The 17,093-nt window shown below is 48.5% G+C and overlaps 1 protein-coding gene across 3 annotated transcripts in view; it reads right to left on the reverse strand.

Moving 5' to 3' along the window:
- The window catches only part of ANXA2 (annexin A2), a 49,321-nt gene that overhangs the window by 18,957 nt on the left and 13,271 nt on the right, over nucleotides 1-17,093 (reverse strand). The window lies entirely within an intron of this gene.

Below are 17,093 nucleotides of genomic sequence, written 5' to 3' on the forward strand. Positions count from 1 at the left end.
TCCTGAAACTGTCACTAGGAAACACAGGCTAAGGTTTTGCCCTAGAGGGTAGATGCTCAGTTATCCAGTTTATCTTTTGTAGCAGTTGAGCTACAAAACAGTGACGTTTTAGTAACATTTGAAATGAAGGTTTCCACATCAGTGTGTGTACAATACAGAGGAGAATTTGGATTCATTAACAGCCAGGCTCCACATACAGGGCTGGATTCACTGCCTGCCAACAGAACCTACATTGGAGGCACCTGGCTTGACCAGCCAACACTCCATGCTCTGATAGGCAACCCACAGTGTTAGCATAGAGCCTGACCTTCCCAAAGGGCTCTCACTCCTCTGCCTTGCAAACAGACTTTCTTATACATCCCAGTCCAAAGCCCAATGAAATGAATTGCCACAGTTCTCACTGACTTCAATGGGCTTAGGATTAGGTCCATAGCCCTTCCCCTAAACATCTGAAAAAGGAAGAGGAGGAAACTGAACTGCAGTTAACCCCGTTCACCATGCTTTTATGTTGCCAATCAACAGGATTTTAATAATTGATTATTAATGTATTCAAATACAATAGATGCATGGGGGCTTCCTTGCATTAACTCTTTGAATACTTCACTCGAACAGAAAAATCAGTATTTACATTACAGCCACTAAGCACTAACTTTGTCCCAACTAATTTTTTTGGTGGATCTCTTCATGTAAAAACGAAGGTCTTTGCATGACCCAACCTCTACAGGACAAAAGAAACAATTGTTTAAAAAACATTAGCCACCAGTCATTGGGAATAAAAAAGAAATACCACCACACTATCATTAACAAAAAGTACTGGAGTGTCCAGGGAACAAGGGATTAATGAGATTTGCATGGAAAAAAAAGAGAGTTGGTGTAGTCACATTTTTGATGCTGAGTGGATTTGAACTGATCTGTAGAGGTTAGGTTAGTTCAAGGCATTCTGATCCGAATATGGTAAGCGGTCAAATTTTCACAAGGTCTGGGGTAAAGATATATTGTTGTTTAAGTGAAACCTTGTTTTCAATTCAGAATCTTGCATCTCTAATTTAATTTTCACACTCCACCTCCCTTTAATAAGAACATCTGATTTACAGAGGAGAAATAATATCTATTCCAACCTGGATTGGATTGCACGAAGCAGAAAATATTTACCAATCCACCCCCAAAATGTCCAACACCCATTTAATTGTGTCCCTGATACTATAATTCAGCCCCTAGATAAACTGTCCATTTATATCAGATGTACAGTACTGATTAAGCATAGCTGTCTGGACCTGCCTCTCAAAGAAAGACAGAAGCAGAATGTTACAGTTGTAGGAAATATCCAGATATCAAATTCTTCCAACCAGAAAATAGCAGCATAGTATATACATGTCCAGACAGCCAGAAAGAGGGTCAAAAAGGTGCTCACAGTGTTATGTTCCAACAATATGCTAAAGTTTTCATTTGATTGAGTTCCAGTGGCTGATTATTTGATCCTAGTCATGGATGTAATGACGCCTTTTGTAGCTGTATTGTCTGATTGAGAGGCTGGGGCTTAGAAGAGGCAAATCTATATACAGAGAATCCAATTTTTAAACCTAAGTGTCTAAAATTGGGGCACAGTTCTGCATTTGGACACTCAAATCAGATCTGTGATATGTAAAATAGGTATTTACTGGGAGTTGTGTGTCAATTTGTGAGCCCACATTCAGAATCGGGTTGCTCTTACTTAGATACTAGGTTTGAAAAATAGAACCAAACTCTTTACTATGCTCAGTTTTCCAAAACAGTATTATAAATAGCTTCCTACATAACTGTGGACATTGTGGTGCATGCAATGGTGTCTGTAATACAAATAGGAGACTATAGAACAGAACTGTAGTTACATACAGAACACACCCACTCTCTGGAAAATCTAGCTGGTAATCATTCTCTGAGTGTTCTGTCAGAATTATTGACCCAGTAAATACCCACTGAGGTGCAGCATCTGACACAGAGGGAAAGCCTGAGAAAATAAAATTATACAAATGTTGCTGACTACAAAAGACAATTAAGGGGAACTTCTACAAAGCCAAAACAAACAGGACACTTTCCTTACATTGGCTTTTCTCCTGCTTCCATTGTTTTACTTCTTAAAATTACACTGAAAAAAAAAAACCCAACCCACAACATTCCTTGGGAATCCTGCACACAACTTGTTTCCTCGTAGCAGCGCTGTAGCTTAGTAACACTACAATGTCCTCGCCTGCCAGCGGAACGCAACGACCTTATCTTTCAGGATTCCCAAGGAGTCAGATTCTTGTGGAAAAATGGGTAGCATGAGACAGTTTCCAAACTTTACACACTACTCCAGTCACTTCCAGTCTAGTTTGAAGGATGACAGAGATAAGGCCCGTCACTGCTAAACTGTCGTCTCTGACTACTGTTACCCCACCACCCAACTCCCTAGGATCTCCATTCTGCGCCAGTGGGAGAAGGAAGGCTGCCTTTTCATTTCTGATTCCTGAAATCACCGAGCTCAGTGAAGTGTCCACATTGGAAGTTCACGACGTGTCAACTCTCAGTAGATTAAAATTACAGGCCCAGAATGCCAAGGTGGGTGAGGTAATGGCTCAAAAGCTGGCTTCTCTCACCAGCAGCAGTTGGTCCAATAAAAGATCTTATCTCCCCAACCTTGTCTCTCTAATACCCTGGGACCGACACGGCTACAGCTACACTGCGTAGTTCCAGAATTCATGTAACTGATGACCTAACAGAGGAGCTCTTTGACGGACCAAGATGCAAGCACTGCAATCTACACCACCACTTACCCTGCTTGGTGCAGTAATTCAAACTGATCAATTCTGTGTTTATTCGAAGCCTAACAAGTCCCAATAAAAGGTGATCTGTTCACTGTTCATCCCTGTTCACTGTTCATCCCTGATTCTACAATGAAATCCACAAGCTGCCCTTACTCATTGATTCCTTACTCACATGTGGAGAAACTCCTGCTTCAACAGGGCTCTGAGAGTGAGTGACGACGGTTCACGGTTGCGGATCATAGGCTGCTTTCTCCCCTTCTACTTTTAAGTGCACATCCAGGGACAAAAATCCCTGGGAAGTTATCCCTTTGAGGCTCTACTTCCAAGTGAGGCAGGGTAGGGCACACTTCCAGCAGCCTGCCTTTAAGGTGAGGTTTAGCAACCTGCTCTGCATCAAGTTTGATATATGTAGACAGTCTTGGGCAAGCTCTTTTCAGCTCCTTAGGAGAGAGATAATGTGGCCATTTCACCTTTTGCTGCAGACCTGAACAATCAGTCTAGCTCAGAACACTCAGGCTCCCTTTCTCTCTCTTTTTCCTGACTCCATTTTTTCGCCAGGAAAAGAACAAAGTCTATAACTGATCCAAGTGACAAGATACGAGGCTTGCTAAACCAGTGCAATCATTTTCAGATTCTATTATGAGCTAATAACCCAGGCAGATAAAATCAGCTCTCTTCCTCTTACTCACACAGGCTTTGTCTACATTGGGAAAAATGAGTTGCAGTAAAAGGCATGCTAACGCGTTGTTAAGAACCTCTTGGCATGTTGTAGAGACAAATACATACTAACTGAGTACCCACAACCAGTCAATGTGTTTTTAAACATGACTGTTTCCTAATGCAACTCACTGCCTCAGTGCAGGAAAAGCCCCCTCTCCCCCAACCTCTGCTAGGCCAGGAGTTATTGTCACAGGGTAGCTGGTCCCTATGGACAGGTTAAGCCCAGCTCCCCCGGAACCAGAGCAGAGCAGTCCAATCCAGCCAACTAAAGAGGGCTGGGCTACACCTGGGCCTATAAAGGGCTGCTAATGGGCAACTGGGAGATTGCACCCTGGGGAGGGAAAGTGACACCACAGGCAGGGGGAGGAAGCAGCCAGCTGGGCTGGTGCTCAGCAAGCAGCAGAGCTAACCCTAACAGGAAAAGCTGCCTGGAGCCAGAGCCCAGAGAGAGAGAGGCCTCAGGCAGGAGGAGTTTTAAAAGACTGTTGTTCTGTGTGTTTGCTAACTTCAGTTAAGAAAAAAAGCTTCCTTGCAAGACTGGGCATAGCAGCATATGCTTTGGAACTGGGGAGAAGCCCAGCCCAGCCACAGTCACACACACTGTGTCAGCTTCTGCTTGGCCAGTGATTCACTGCAGCACTCAACCAACCTCTAAAACTGTTTAATGAAACAAAGCTTCAATCCTAGCATTTGAAACTGGAAAAATAAAGTCTGCAAGCGTTAGAAAAGTGACAGAACAAAAGCCATAAATATTCACATTAAAGTTTCCTGTTCACATGCTCTGGGGATGGAAACAAGTCTATTCATTGCTCTGGCATTTCATGGAAAATGCATGCTTGCACTTCAGCGCAGGGAGATATGAAGCTAATAACGGCTCTGAACAGGATACTGACTCACATTTGCTAACACAGGGTGGGGCTGATCTCACTTTGCTGCTCACTAAAGCTCTGGAAGTTAAAGCTTGTTTCCTTCAATCTTCATTAAAAGCAAACTTATTTTTGCTGAGCATATTTCGCTTGTATATTTCTACCCGTGAGTAACATGCAGATGTTACTTTTGATATTCTACTTTTTTTCTAGTGTGACAACTCCTTCCAGGCTCAGAAAACAGACATTTTCAAGTTGAAAATTTTAACTCTTTTTATGACCAAAAATAAATATTCTTTTCACCTAATGATAATTTTTCTGTCATACAAGTGGGCCTGCTGCTGCCATTGTGACTTCAGCATTGCAGCTTAATCGGCAAGAAAGGAGGAAGTAAAAACCTCAGCTGTGTAAATGAACAGATTGACTTAGATTTCCCCCCTCCCTTTTTTTTGGCTTTTAAAAGGGCCACTTATGAATGGGCTTGTCTTGATAAGCGTCTAGGTACCAGAAAAGCCAGCAGATACTTGGATTGTCTCCCAGCAAAAAGTTGTGGGGCACTTACAGCAGGAGGCAGCATAAGTGCATCAGTTTATTGATCATGACTCTTAGTTTTGCCTTTAATTTCCAAGGACAGCCTGGATGGAACGGCGGGGGACTGTAGCTCTTCAGTCTTTGAATACGGGACTTTGGCCAGGCTTACCAGTCTTGACAGCAACCCTTCAACTTTTAAGTACTTCAAATCAAAAAAGGGCACTGGGCTTTGTACAGCTACCCAACCCATGGCTGAATCCACGCTAGCAATAACAGTGCTGAGAAGGGATGATTTTTCAGAGAACTGTGCACCCACATAGCCATACAGGGAAAACAAATAAATGGTCTACCCCAGTCAGGGAAACTGCACTCCCAGTAACCACCTTGTTTAAACACAGCCATTGCCACCATGGTTTCAGCTCTCATTTGGGTAGGTACAGAGATCAATTTGTTAACTCTGGTTGGATTGGGGGGGGGGTGAGGGAGGCAAACAGATAGAGATGGAAATAAATAAATACAAGGTTAGCCAAATGGCTTTAAAAGCTAGCAATGCACCACAGATAGCAACAAGATGGCGCCCAGTTTATGTGATTTCCTAAATAGCAGCTATAAAAGAACGAGAAATTTTATGTTTATAGGAGGATAAGGGGAAACAGGAATGACATCCATAATTGTTAAGGGTAATGTGAACCAGTGAGAAAGCTAGTATGTTAACAAAGGAAGCCAGTGATGCTGTTTTGGCATTAAACCTAAAATACAATACTATAAATAAGACGGTTACTCACCTGTAGTAACTGGTGTTCTTCGAGATGTGTTGCTCCAATCCATTCCAGTTAGGTGTGCGCGCCGCGCGTGCACGGCTTCTCCGGAACTTTTTCCCTAGCAACTCCGGCGGGCCGGCTGGGCGCCCCCTGGAGTGGCGCCGCTATGGCGCTAAATATATACCCCAGCCGGCCCGTCCGCTCCTCAGTTCCTTCTTGCCGGCTACTCCGACAGTGGGGAAGGAGGGCGGGTCTGGAATGGATTGGAGCAACACATCTCGAAGAACACCAGTTACTACAGGTGAGTAACCGTCTTTTCTTCTTCGAGTGATTGCTCCAATGCATTCCAGTTAGGTGATTCCCAAGCCTTACCTTAGGCGGTGGAGTGAGACGCGTGGCGGAGTGTAGAACCGCAGAGCCGAAGGCTGCGTCGTCTCTAGATTGCTGCACCAACGCGTAGTGGGCGGCGAAGGTGTGGACCGAAGACCAGGTAGCCGCTCTGCAGATGTCCTGGATGGGGACATGGCTCAGGAAGGCGGCGGACGAGGCTTGCGCTCTCGTAGAGTGAGCGGTGAGTCGGCATGGAGTCACGTGAGCTAGCTCGTAGCATGAGCGGATGCATTGGGTCACCCAGGAGGCAATGCGCTGGGTAGAGACCGGCTCGCCTTTCATGCGATCAGCGACTGCGATGAAGAGCTGGGTGGAACGCTGAAAAGGCCTTGTCCGGTCGATGTAAAACGCCAGCGCCCTACGGACGTCGAGGGTGTGGAGCTGTTGCTCCCGGGGCGAAGCGTGGGGCTTCGGGAAGAAGACCGGGAGGAAGATGTCCTGATTAAGGTGGAAGGCCGAGACCACCTTTGGTAGGAAGGCTGGGTGAGGACGAAGCTGCACCTTATCCGCGTGGAAGACGGTGTAGGGAGGGCCCACCGTCAACGCTCGTAGCTCCGAGACTCTCCTTGCCGATGTTATGGCAACCAGGAAGGCCGTCTTATAGGAGAGGTAGAGGAGAGAACACGTGGCCATAGGCTCGAATGGAGGACCCGTGAGTCTGGCCAGGACGAGGTTCAAGTCCCAGGTCGGGGCGGGGCGACGCACCGGCGGGTATAAGCGGTCGAGGCCCTTCAGGAAGCGGGAGACCATCGGATTGGCAAAGATGGTCCGACCCTCCACTGACGGATGAAAGGCGGACACCGCGGCGAGGTGGACTCTCAAAGAGGAAACCGCCAGACCCTGCTCCTTAAGGTACCATAGGTAGTCCAGGATGGTAGTGATGGGTACCACGGATGGGTTGAGCCCCTGCTGGTCACACCAAAGCGCGAACGTCTTCCATTTCGCCATGTATGTAGTACGGGTGGAAGGCTTTCTACTTTCAAGCAGGACCTGTTGTACGGCTGCCGAACAGCCCCTCTCTGCGTGGGTCAACCACGCAGGAACCAGGCTGTAAGATTGAGGAATTGCAGATTCGGATGGTGGAGTCTGCCAAAGTCCTGTGTGATGAGGTCCGGCCACAATGGGAGGGTGATGGGCTCCCGAACGGAGAGCTCGAGCAGCAGGGTGTACCAATGCTGCCGCGGCCAGGCCGGAGCCACGAGTATCATGGTGGCTCGATCCCTCCGAAGCTTCAGTAGCACTCTGTGCACGAGTGGAAACGGAGGGAAGGCATAGAGGAGGTGGGTCTGCCACGGATAGAGGAAGGCGTCGGACAGAGATCCCGGCGAGTGCCCTCGGAACGAGCAGAACTGGAGACACTTCCTGTTCGCCTTGGAGGCGAAGAGGTCGACCCGGGGAAACCCCCACCTCTGGAAAATCGTGTGTGCAACGTCGGGACGGAGGGACCACTCGTGGGAGAGAAACGACCTGCTGAGGCGGTCGGCTAGCGTGTTCTGCACTCCCGGAAGAAAGGACGCTTCCAGGTGAATGGAGTGGGTCACGCAGAAGTCCCAGAGGAGGATCGCCTCCTTGCAGAGGGGGGACGAGCGAGCTCCGCCCTGCTTGTTCACGTAGGCTAGTGCTGTTGTGTTGTCCGTGAACACTGTCACCCAGCGGCCTTGCAGGATGGTCCGAAAGGCGTGACATGCAAAGCGGATCGCTCGGAGCTCGCGGACATTGATGTGGAGAGCGAGCTCCTGGGGCGACCAGAGGCCTTGAGTGTGAAGGCCTCCCAGGTGAGCCCCCCAACCGAGTGCCGAGGCGTCCGTGGTCAGCGTCGCGGACGGACGAGGAAGATGGAACGGCACTCCGGCGCAGACGATCTCCGGGTCGAGCCACCAGCGGAGGGACTCGAGGGTCGGTCTCGTGACCGTGACCACCATGTCGATGTGGTCGCGGTGCGGGCGGTACACCGACGCCAGCCACGACTGGAACGGACGGAGGTGGAGTCGCGCGTACGCGGTGACATATGTACACGATGCCATGTGGCCCAGGAGGCGGAGGCATGACCGCACCATCGTGGTCGGAAAGTTGACAAGCTCCCGGATGAGGGAGACCATTGTCAGGTGCCGAGACCGCGGCAGGCAGGCGCGGCCCACAGAGGAGTCGAGAACCGCGCCGATGAACTCCACCCGCTGTGCTGGGAGCAAGGTAGACTTCTCGGCATTGACAAGCAGCCCGAGGTGTTGAAAGAGGGACAGGATTTCCGCCACCTGGCGCTGTACTAGCCCCTGTGACTGCCCACGAATCAACCAGTCGTCCAGATAGGGGTAGACGTGGATCTGACGCCTGCGGAGGGCTGCTGCTACCACTGCCATGCACTTTGTAAACACCCTCGGTGCCGTGGCAAGTCCAAAAGGTAACACGGCGAACTGGTAGTGGTCTTTGTTGATGACAAACCGAAGGAAACGCCGGTGAGGGGGGTAAATTGCGACATGGAAGTAAGCGTCCTTCATGTCGAGGGCGGCAAACCAATCTCCCGGATCCAGAGAGGGAATGATGGTCCCCAAGGTGACCATGCGAAACTTGGGCTTGAGCAGGTATTTGTTCAGCTCGCGAAGGTCCAGGATAGGACGTAGCCCGCCTTTCGCCTTGGGGATGAGGAAATAACGGGAATAGAATCCCCTGCCCCGCCTGTCTGGAGGCACTACCTCTATGGCACCCACGCTCAGTAGAGTCCGGACCTCTTGTAGGAGGACTTGCTCGTGAGATGGGTCCCTGAAGAGGGACAGGGAGGGTGGGTGGGAAGGAGGGGGCGAAACAAATTGTAGACGGTATCCCGACTGGACAGTCTGAAGAACCCAGCTGTCCGATGTTATTCGGGACCACGCAGGAAGAAAATAGGAGAGGCGGTTGGAAAACAAACGGGGAGGATCCGAGGTGGAGAGTGATGGGCCGTCCTCGGGCGTCCCATCAAAAGGCCTGCTTGGACCCCTGAGGGCCCTTGGAAGAGGCCTGGGACTGGTTCCGACGGTTACCCGAAGGCCGCCGGTGATTCTGGCCCTGACGTCTGGATGTATACGGAGGGTAACGCTGCTGCGGGAAGGACCGAGGGGGCTGCTGCCGGAAAGACCTGCGTTGCGGAGCCGGCGTGTGCATGCCAAGGGTTCGTATGGCAATACGCCCATCTTTTAAGGTCTGTATACGCGAATCGGTCTTTTCGGAGAATAGCCCTTTCGTGTCAAACGGCAGGTCCTGCAGCATATACTGCACCTCCTGTGGGAGCGTAGAGGATTGCAGCCATGAGATGCGACGCATCGTGACCCGTCGCTATTGTCCGCGCCCCCGAGTCCGCCGCAATGGACGAACGTGAGGACGTCTTCCCTTCCTCGAGCATCGCCGAGAACTCCTGGCGGGCAGTCGTCGGCAGGAGTTCGGTGTATTTTGCCAGGGATGCCATGATGTCAAAAACATACCTGGCCAGGAGGACCATTTGGTTGGCTATACGCATCTGCAGGCCGCCAGCGGCATAGACCTTACGGCCTAGCAGGTCCATCCTCCGAGCGTCCTTAGATTTGGGCGCCGGGGCCGGTTGACCGTTCCGTTCACGGCCGTTCACAGACTGCACGACAAGCGAGTCCAGGGTTGGGTGCGAGTATAAGTACTCATAGCCCGCGGGGGGGGGCTGAGTACTTCCGTTCTACCCCCCGCGCTGTGGGAGGGATGGACGCGGGTGTTTGCCAGAGCGTGGCCGCGTTCTTTTGTATGGTCTTGACAAAAGGCAATGCCACGCGCACAGGAGCGTCCGAACCGACCACATTAGTAATGGGGTCCTCATCCTCTTGGACCTCTGCCACCGGAAGGCCCATGGCCGTCGCTACCCGACGGAGTAGTTCCTGGTGGGCCTTGAGGTCAATGGGGGGCGGGTCTTTAGCAGAAGTCCCAGCCACCGCTTCGTCCGGGGACGATGACGAGGACATGGTCTGTCCGATGGCCTCCATGGGAGGGGCCGTTAGAGGCGCCTCGGCCAGGTCAGGCTGGACTGGGGCCTGGTGGTCCCGCGGCATCGAGGGCTCGCGGGGAGGTGACCCCGGAGGGCGACTGATCGACGCTTCGGGAACCCTGCGCTCCGCGGCGACGTCTCGTGGGGGGAGCGGAATGCCTTGCGCTTCGTGGTGACCCCAGGGCACCCAGAATCCCCACTGCTGAGCCCCTTGAGGGTGGTCGTGTGGGGTTGGCGGCAATGAGCCGGTGCCGTCCGCGCCAGAGGCGACAGATGCCGGACGAGACGGCCAGGGCGGGGCGGAGCCCGAAACCGAGGCTTGCGGGATACTACCAGATGGTCTGGAGGCCCGATGTCCGTCCGTCCGGTACCGAGAGGGTGACCTCGACCATCGGTCCCCGCGGTGCCGGGAGCTCGACCGGCGCCGGGAGCTCGACCGGGAGCCGGACCTGCGGTGCCGGGAGCGGCTGCGGGAGTTCGGTGTCGGAACGGTGCGGGACAGGGACCTCCGACTGTGCCGACGGCGGTGATCGGGACCTTGACCGGTGCCGGGAGTGCGACGGTACCGAGATGACGACCGTACCGCGAGGCGGGCGCGATGGCGAGCGGTACCGCGATGGAGAGCGGTGCCGCGATCTCGATCGGCTGGACGGTGAGCGGCGACGGGTCCTGGAGCGTGAGCGGGACCGAGAGCGCCGACCGTGCCGGTGGTCCGCAGATGGTGGTCGGACCATCATCGCCGGTTTTCCAGCCGACGGAACAGCCCGCACCGGCGGTGCCGGGGGCCGGAGGCTCGGTGCCTCCACGAGCTGAATCAGCTCTCGCGCGGCAGAGTACGTCTCCGGCGTCGTCGGCGGCCTTGGCTCAACTCCGGACAGCACCGGGGAGCACGGCGGTGCCGGACTCGACGGACCTTGCGGAGTCAACGGCACAGTGTCTGCCTTGCGCGCAGTCACCACTGGGGGCGCAGGCGGCACGAGCACTTTAGCTGAGTCCTCAACACGGGACTTAGCTACGGCTTTAGCGAGTTTGCGTTTCCTTGCCGGCGAGAGCGAGCGGTGCCGGGTCTTCGGCGCCAGGGGCAGGGCCTGCGGGACCTCGGTACCGGGGCGGGCCGGTGCCGCTGGTGCGCTCTGCACCGAGGAGGTTCTCGGTGCCGGCGTCGCTGGTGCCGCCGGTTGGAGCGACGCTTCCATAAGGATCTGCTTAAGCCTGTGGTCCCGTTCTTTGCGTGTCCGCGGCTTAAAAGCAGAACAGATAACGCACTTGTCGGTGCGATGTCCCTCTCCGAGGCAACGGAGGCAAGCGTCGTGTGGATCGCCAACGGGCATAGGTCTTTGGCACACAGCGCAGGGCTTGAAGCCCGGTGCCCTGGGCATGAGCCCGCACCGGGGAAGGAAAAAGGGGGGGGAACCCCCCTTAACCGTTTACTACCTAGAACAACTACACTAAGATAACTATAACAACTGTGAACACTAACTATACAATGAACTATATATATACAAAAACGAAGAGTAAAGGCTAGGGTGGTGGAGGACAGAGAGCACTCCACAGTTCCGACCGGCCGTCACGGGCGGTAAGAAGGAACTGGGGAGCGGACGGGCCGGCTGGGGTATATATTTAGCGCCATAGCGGCGCCACTCCAGGGGGCGCCCAGCCGGCCCGCCGGAGTTGCTAGGGGAAAAAGTTCCGGAGAAGCCGTGCACGCGCGGCGCGCACACCTAACTGGAATGCATTGGAGCAATCACTCGAAGAAGAAAAGTAAGTAAATTCAGGTTTGCAGGTAAGTTGGTGCTAACTCTGAGCCTCCAGTGTGTTATTTCATGACAATCAAATGACTCTACCATACAAAGTGCATGCGAAGCATTACTATTTTGACTGTAGCTTTAGGCACCTAAATATTTTTGTAAATCTGGCCCCAAGGCTCCTTGAACTGTTTTAGGACTATCCGATTTGAATGGTGAGGTATATAGTTTTATAATTCTTGGGAGAAATCCTGGCCCCATTGAAGTCAATGGAGTTTTGCCTTTGACTTCAACATGGCCAGGATTTCTCCTGTTGTATTTTGCTTTGTAGGGTTCTCTCTGTGAGGTACATTACAGCACTGCATCTCTTTGCTGCTACTATTAACACTCAAAAATATATCTGTTCAATGCAGTTTTGTAGATACCAGGGAGTATTTCCCAGAACATGCTTGGCTGGATTTTCATAAATCCATGTCAACGGAGATTCCCTTTAAGCTTTTATTCTCACACATTAAGAATACCATTAACATGCACAGGCATGCAGGACTATCCACATACAGAATACAATCTTCTGGAAAAATCTAGGTATTAGGGGACACAGTCACTCCTCTGGTTTCTGGAAGAGATTAATGTATTGAATGCTTATTCTGTGAGCACTTTCACACAAAGAACTGTAAGATATCTGTTCATCCAATAAAAGAACAGATATATCATGTTACTTAGGTTACAAGTTTGTCATAGTTTGAATTTTAAACATCAAAACCAACTGCCCACAAGTATGCCAAAGAACAAGAATTATTCAGCAAAATTATTTTCAAGAAACAGTCAGTTACCATGCTCAATTCTCAAAAGGAAAAAAGGCAAAATTTGTTTTATGAATTTATTAAATTTTTCACCCAACTCCATTACCTGTTCTGAATTGTAAGTATGCATAGATACAACACATTTTCATGAATTAAACAGGTATGTGTACATTATATACACACACGCAAATAGTAAGCATACTTTGCTAATTAAAAAGAATATGGACATTCAGTGCAAGTTATATTTTTTTTCTATTCTGACTTTCTGAATGCACATCTAGGTATCTAGGTTTGGATACCTGTATTATCCAATGCAACATGTGCAGCCATGCATCAGCAGGCAGAGGTACTTGGCCAATTTTCTACGAAGCTCTATGCCAACACCTACATTGCATATGGTAAGGTCTGAAATGATTTCCTCAGTCCTTTCCGAAGGAAATGAATACTGTAAAAAAATTGAAGCCTGGCCTCTGTAATAAACATGTCCTATTACACATGGGAATAAGCCAGAGGTAATTGGTTTACTGGCATTTATGCTAACTCTGGGCTTGTGTTGCAGTTAATTACAAGCCATTTTATGTAATCTGGATTCATTCTTTTCTATTTTAGAAGGTTTTTCTTCTCTAGGTTTTTGGACTTGTATGGTAAACTATCCACAGTTGTGCTGTGCACTCTGTGCATTTAATCCAAGGCCAATCAGATATTTAGAGCATCATTCATTCATCATTCATGCCCGTCACCCCAACCGGGGTATGGGCCGCCAACCACAGATCTCCATAGTCTTCTATCCTGGGCCATTCGCTCTAGCTGGTATATTTAGAGCAATAAACTCTTACATGCTCAGTAATATTTTTGCATGGATTTGCTCAGTTTCTAGGGGATACATGCCAGCGTTTCTACTAGAAGGTAAATCGCAGATTTACATATACATATAGGCCTAAAAGCCGAGTTGTTAATCAGAAAGATGAAATGCTTGTGCTATGCTATTTCTGTAATCTACAGAAGGTGCATGCATTCTATAGATTAAACAACACAATCTTTTGATTTAGGAGGAAGACAGAGGTAGGATAAATTACCACCAAATTAGAGAACTATGGCCGTGTGATTCATGCTGCTTGGATTTTTAGGCAACAACTGGATTAGTTGTAGTGAGCTTTCAGATTAGTTGACCGTGGTTTACTGTTGCATTCTAATTCCTTAACAAAAGAACACTGGGGAAAAAAAAGAAAAAAAAAAAAAAAACTCTAGTGCCAAAACCACACCCAGATGTTTCCTAACAGAATTTGTCAAGCTCTGAGGGAGTCAATCTCAATAGTACTGCTATGAAATAATTACAAGGTAAAAGGGCATCAAGAATTATAAAATTCTCACAACATTCTCACAGTAGTATTGTTGTCCAGACGCTGGGATCAAAAAGAAAGGTGTGGGTTTAGCTGCAACGAATCCTCTTCTGTATGCTCTCAAGCCAGAAACCATGACGGGCAATCTCCACTTTAACTTTCCATGCTTTATTGAACTGGACAACATGAGTGGTTACCTACATAAGGTAATAATTGGAGATATACCAATCTCCTAGAACTGGAAGGGACCTTGAAAGGTCATTGAATCCAACCCCTGCCTTCACTAGCAGGACCAATTTTTGCCCCAGATCCCTAAGTGGCCCCCTCAAGGATTGAACTCACAACCCTGGGTTTAGCAGGCCAATGCTCAAACCACTGAGCTATCCCTCCCCCCAGTTGTTTGCTTAGCTATTTATAGTCTATTATGAAAGCTGCAGCTTTCTGCTCATCTTAAAACAATCCAAATAGAATATATAGACTTATTCTCTTTTAATTCCATGATCCACTTATACAGCATTTTATACATTCAAAGCACTATACAAACAATAATTACTGAGATACATAAATATCAGCGATACTTGGTGGAAACACAAGTTCATATAGGTGCCTGCAGGTTTATCAGTGTATAAATATTGATCAGTCTTTCTTATTAAAGATCTGGAAAATCCCACAAATCTTTTCCATTGTTTGTTTGCAGAAGTAATTCCTAATATTGTCATTACACTGGTTTTTCTATTAGGTCATTTCTTGTCTGGCAGACATACCATGGCAAACAAACATATGTTTAGAGAGTTGGCAAATGGAAATTCTACTGGTCTTCTGCAGTAACAAAAGCCCAAGCTCCATATTCAAGTAATCAAACTACAAAGAACTGGAACTTTAAAGATAGGGTTTTCAGAATTATTGTGCTTTATCTCCCTTAGGCATGTTCTCTTTGGGTAGTTGTCCTTACAATGGAACAGTCAACATCAAAACCAGAGTCTCCATTTACAAGTCCACACATTATTACCTTGAGTGACTTCTGGATAACAGATATAAGCCCAATCCTGCACACACTTATGTATGAGTATGTTTCCTTATTATTTATGTATCTGCAGGATCAGGCACTACTTTTGGTACAGTTAAGCAGGTGTGTTCCCCAGATCGTCCAAATAATTTCAGCAAATTGATTATTCTAGTTCAAAGAAAGTGAACAAACATTAGCCTGGCTTTTCTTGACAGGACAAGCCCTTCCATTTCCCAGGATATTTAATGGAAATTACAATAGTTAACCGCTTGATATGCTAGAGTAAATGTCTTTATCCAGAAGGCTTCACAGTACTTTTGAAATGTTAAAAGTTGCCCTACAATCAGCACTGCAAAATATTGTTGATTAAAGCTAGAGAAAACTACACACATACGCAGCAGGGCCATGTACCCTTCATCAGCCCTCCCTTGCAAGAAGCTTTGTTTGTTTTAAAAACAAATGTGAATTTCAGATTTAAAAAATCCATTCCTACTTCGGTAGGATGAGCTCTTAGAGAAAGGGAAATTGTTATTTCTCCCTGCGTGGTGGCATCTGGTGGTGGTGGTGGTTTTTTTTTTTTTATGATAGTTAATTACAAAATAACCCTTGTAACTTTTAAAAAAAGTTTCCCTCGCATAGAAATGTCATGCTGTGAGGAACAGGCAATGGTTTAATCCCATCATTCGTTACGTTTCCTGGACACAATGCGGAGGAATAAAAAGAGGACTTTGTTAGGATTCATGAAACTCAGCATTTCCTTCAGATGATAAATGGCTCAGCTTTTATTAATGCCTCTCTGTTCTGTCTTCTTGGCAAAACCTCAGCAATTCCAGCCACACCCAACCCTGTTTTCTGATCCTGAGCAGAGGAGACTCTGGAATATTAACCACACCCTTTCTTTGTTATGAAGGAGGATGAGACCGAGTTGCTACTGCCCTACATGTCCAGGCTATAGGTACAATGGAATATTTTTGTAACCAGTTTGGGATGACAGGGTGGAGTTGTGTCCACAAGGCAGTTCTTTCCCCACAACAAAAATACCATGCTGCCTAGCTGCATTTGTATCTGCATTCTGTGAAAACCTGGGCAACCACTCCACAGGGCCTCAGCAGGGACAGAGCACCTGCAAGACACTAAGAGGCACCAACAGCAGAGGTGGTCGGAAAAAGGCGTTTTCTCCGTGGGAAATGTTAAGTTTTTGGTGAAAAGCTGAAAAATTACTTCAACCAAAAACTGAAATATTTCAACATTGAAATGCCACTGCAACACGAGTTGCAGTTCAGGTGCATCATGCTCCCCATTCTCCTTTGTAAACTGGGATCTCCAATGGGACTACTTCTCCCATAATGCACCAGTCTCCCCACAGTATTCAGATGGCCCCTGTACATTGTGGGAGATGAAGTGCAGCTGGGGAGCTTGGTCCATAAAGAACACTGGCATAAAGCACCCAAACTACAACTCCCATGAGACACTACAGATCAAAATATTTTGGTTTCCAGGCCCTTTTTGTTTGTTTGGACACGGATTCTAATTTTTCTGCAAAAAGTAGACACGTGTTACAACCAAAAAAAAAAAAACCCCCCAAAACCCAGCCCTATTGAAAATCCAATTTTCCATTAAAAACAGTTTCCATGGAAAAATTTCAACCAGCAGCCTTGAACGCCTTCTTGCACAGAGAGCAGGGAAGACGGAAAACCTGCCAAACTGGTTACACAGGCACCGTTAGGACACAGCAAAAGAACAGTAATCAATTACTGGAAGACAATCATACTGCAGTGGGCTCTCTAATAAAGGGGATGCATGGCTACCTACCATAGTTACTAACCAAGGCCCTGATCCTGCAATCTGTTTAGTTTGTGCATGCCACCGCAACCCATCAGCAGCGAACTGTAAGACTGGGGTACAACCATCACCCTCGTAGCCATGGTCAGAGCTAACCAAACAAACTTGTTACTAACTCAGGTAAAAGTTGGAGGAGGAGCACAGGCAGGGCCTATGATACAGTAACATTTCAGCATCTTGCCCATTTGCTATTTACCGCTCTGATTAGGCATGGTCACCTTTTATCAAAGTTAGACTATCTGAATGGGAAAAGTCCAGTTCAGAGATTTTATTATACTCAGGGATGTGGTAACCACATAAAAGGCCATTTTCAATGCTGTAATA

The sequence above is a fragment of the Mauremys reevesii genome, linkage group 10, assembly GCF_016161935.1.
Source record: "Mauremys reevesii isolate NIE-2019 linkage group 10, ASM1616193v1, whole genome shotgun sequence".
Lineage (NCBI taxonomy): Eukaryota > Metazoa > Chordata > Testudines > Geoemydidae > Mauremys > Mauremys reevesii.